The following is a 4,306-nucleotide window of genomic DNA, read 5'->3' on the forward strand; positions in this document are numbered from 1 at the left end:
AAAGAAAAACCCACTAAATTTTTAAAATTGAAATATATTTTACAGATCCACATTTTTAATGCATGTTTCTAAGAGGGGAGATTAGCAAAAACGAGTATGCTTTGTACACTTGTGATAATATTGACAATTGTGAACAGCCCCTAAGATAACGTAAAACGTTTACAAAAAATTATGGAAATATTCCAGTGGAATTGCATAATGCAATGTACATACACTGAGTGTGTAACGTGTGTGCTAGTAACATTACAGCAATAAGCTATTTTCATGTATCCACAGTGCCTATATATTTGTGCTTTACCAAGATACACATGATATATAACATTTTTTTTTAACCTGTTGAAAATTATTACCAACAAAATAAGCAGTCATTTCATACCAGTTTTATAAAATAGTAGAAGTGAAATTCTAAAACCACTTGACTACTGTAGCATGGTTTAAACTAGTTGACTGTTATTGTTACTTGATCGAAAGTTATTTTGCATTCACATGTCTGAGATGTGTTCATAACTATATATCCTGTGAGTTTTGTAGAACTTTGTGAAATCTGACCACAACATCCAGTCATATTGTAGCACGTGATCTATCGCACTCTAATCAAATAGCAATATTTTCACTGGATGAATTTTTTTTAATGAAATGTTACTATTTTAGAAAAGGTAAATGTATGAAATGTTCAATAAAAACATGGTAATGTAAAAACAATGATGGGAGGTTTATTTGTTTGTTTGGGCTTTTTTTTTGTATATTTTGTAATCTTTAGACTGTGCATATGGTGTTTTTCTTCGCATAGTCATTCCTAACATTACATAATTTACTAGTCTTTGTCGGGATCATATATTTTGTACCATTTTAATGTACAGCCTTCTTACATTTAGGAAATCATGAGAACTTGTAAACTTGAAATAATAAATAACAAACACGTTTATTTGTATTGGTTTCTTTTATTCAAATAATAATAATAATAATTATTATTATTATTATTATTAGCCTACCCCACCATTGTCACTAAACCAAACCAATATTTTGACATGTGTTAAATAAAAATAACTCAAGCTACGAACTTTATGAATGTCCTTTCTGTGTATTTTGTTGCACATAGATGTGTATTAAAATAAAAAATAAAAATTTGAGCAGGAAAAAAAATGAAAAAGAAGAATATACCCAACCCCTCCAAGTGAATGAAGTGAAAACCTGCTATGCATTGTAATTGCACGTAAAAGAAAATGTTGCAAATGTTTTTTACCCCCCCCCCCCCCTCCTCTCCACCCCTCCCCAATATTAAAACAACCAGGCGCCATGCTTTAAATCGTAGATTCTTGGGAGCATTATGGGATATTGGTTTATATTATCAAAATGTGTACATCGCCTGTCTTTGTCATGTTGGAGGAAATTCTGCTGGAGCTGGATTGTTTTGTTTCACCCATACCATGTATAAACCAAACCTGCCGATTCAGGAAATATGACTGACGTGATACAATTATATTCTACGGCTTTGTTTTCGTATGTAAACAATTATTTGGAATTATAATTTGGGATAATACAAACATTAGAATATCAAGAAACATTGTACATTTATATATAAACACTTGACAATCATAGGCGTATGGGCTCCCCTTTTTATAAGGTTGGAGTGAACGACAAATGGACAGATACATTTAAACTGCAATGTTTTCAGCTTATCCAAAACTACTAGACCAATTTCAAGCAAATTTTGTTTGAATTGTCTTTCAATCCTTGGCACATATGTGATACAAATTTGTGAATTTGGTCATTCTGATGGCAGCCTCCTCCCCTCCAAGTGACTTGAGGGATATGGCTTAAAACAGGAACATTGATCAACAAAAAATATCTTTCTCTACTTCCAGAAATGCTATAACAGAATATCTTAAGTTGTTAATGTCAGTTTGTATCCAACAAGGGATTTTTTATTATTATTTATATATATATATATATATATATATATATATATATATATATATATAGTTATGTAAAAATGCATTTAAACTGTTATTTTATTCGACTTATTCTCAAAACCAATTGACCAAATCCAACCAAATTTTGTTGGAAGCTTTCTTGGCAAACGAATAACCACATTTGTGAATTTAGTCATTCTCAGGGATCCATGGTTACCTCCAATGTATCATTTGAAACATTAAATCACCCCATGTACGTGCTTACATGGATCTTACATAATGTATATGGGATAAGTTACGAACTAAAACTTTATTTTACACCATGAAATTTAAGGCACACAACATTAAAACATTTTTTTTACGTTTAGTTTTATAACTTAAACAAGCCTCATTTTGATAGGGTGATTCAATTATATAGATCTTATAACGCAGGCACATTGTTGGAATGCATGTGTTCAGTCAGCGACCCTCTTTGTATATGTATGCTCGTAGTCCGGCAGGTAAGTGCAGATTCAAGAATTGATCAGATGATCCATGAATAGTTGTTAAAAAGCCCATTAGCCACTTAAACGTTCAAGATGGCGGCCATTTTTGAAGAAGATTTTACATACATCCAACCTTTTGCATGCTTTCTGTTGTCGCACACATTTCCTTAAAAGTAAGTAGGCTCACTAATACAATGTACATGCGGTATTTTTGTAGCAGAGAAGGAACTTTTGTTTCGGAAGTCCGTCACATCCTCTGGATGGACTCATGGCGCTAGTCCTCGCTGCTTACCCATCTCTAACTTATGGCTCCAAATAATTGCCACACCCTTGTCCACTGCTTTGTTCGCAGGCAAACCTAGATGAGGGTAGCATAGTCTTAAGTGATCGAATATGACTCCGTCCAATAGCGTGCACGAAGGAAGAACAGTAAATGAAATAACAGTCTTTGTCATGGCACACCGGCCTCGGTGGCGTCATGGTTAGGCCATCGGTCTACAGGCTGGTAGGTACTGGCATGGGATTTTTAATCCAGATACCGACTCCAAACCCTGAGTGAGTGCTCCGCAAGGCTCAATGGGTAGGTATAAACCACTTGCACCGACCAGTGATCCATAACTGGTTCAACAAAGGCCATGGTTTGTGCCATCCAGCCTGTGGGAAGCGCAAATAAAAGATCCCTTGCTGCCTGTCGTAAAAGAGTAGCCTATGTGGCGACAGCGGGTTTTCTCTAAAAAACGGTGTCAGAATGACCATATGTTTGACGTCCAATAGCCGATGATAAGATAAATAAAACGAACTGGTGACAATACTGCTAGAGAAGTAAATGAAATAAAATACTTTGTCATGAAACAACCAGGGCACATTGGTGACATCACTGCTAGATAAAAGCAGCAGGTGAAATAACAGACTAGATGTCAAGACAACGGTGACATCACTGCTAGAGCAGTAGATGATGTAACAGACTAGATGTCATGACACAACCAGGACACACTAGTGACATCACTGCTGACACTCTGGATGGGGTTCAGAGTAAAGCTAACTATACTATGATATTAACTACGGCACAATGTAATGATAGTAGACTGGTGTGAGAAGTGCAAAGTTGAGTTTGTGGTCCACACATATTCATCCTGAAGTCATCTTCATATTGTACTGCCAGCAATGGCTGTAGACCGGTGAAATAGCATAGAAATCTAGCAAAATGACTAACCTTTGTTTTAAAACTTTTTTCAGTATCAATCGGCTATATCCATCAAATGACAGCGGTGGGTCATTAAAAAAAAAAAAAAAATCCAAGAGGGTCAAAGGGGGCCAATTTGAAAAACATTAGTGAGACCTATAAGGTGATACATTTCTGCATTTTTGTTGATAAATACTATCCCATTTTGCATTTAACATAAAAACTAAGTGCCAGAATATATTTGCATTAGGGGTATGATCATGTCATATACCCCAGAATTGCTGTTTCGTTGTATACACAATCTAGCAAATTATTGAACCTTTGTCTTAAAACTTGTTTAGTATCAGTAGATCATATGCAGCAAATAACCGCCATGGGTCATTGTTAGGAATTAGAGGTCAATGGTTTGGAGCCAATTTGAAGAAAGGGAGGTAATCAATAATAGTGAAACCCATAAGGTTATAAATATTAGCATTTTTGTTGAAACATACTATTTTATTTTGTGTTTAATTTTTAAAATGTGCGTTGTATTTTATAAATAATGATGGTGATGATTCGTTTAAGTATGAATACGTCATATACCCTAGAATTGAAGCGTTTTTACTATCTGTGGAAATTCCTGATCGTCACGGGAGAAGTCAGTTTGAAGAAAGAGAGGTAATCGGTAATGTTAAGACATATAGGCATATAAATATCAGCACTTTTCTTGATAATGTCGTTTTGTA

This window comes from Gigantopelta aegis, chromosome 6 (assembly GCF_016097555.1).
Source record: "Gigantopelta aegis isolate Gae_Host chromosome 6, Gae_host_genome, whole genome shotgun sequence".
NCBI classification, from domain to species: domain Eukaryota; kingdom Metazoa; phylum Mollusca; class Gastropoda; order Neomphalida; family Peltospiridae; genus Gigantopelta; species Gigantopelta aegis.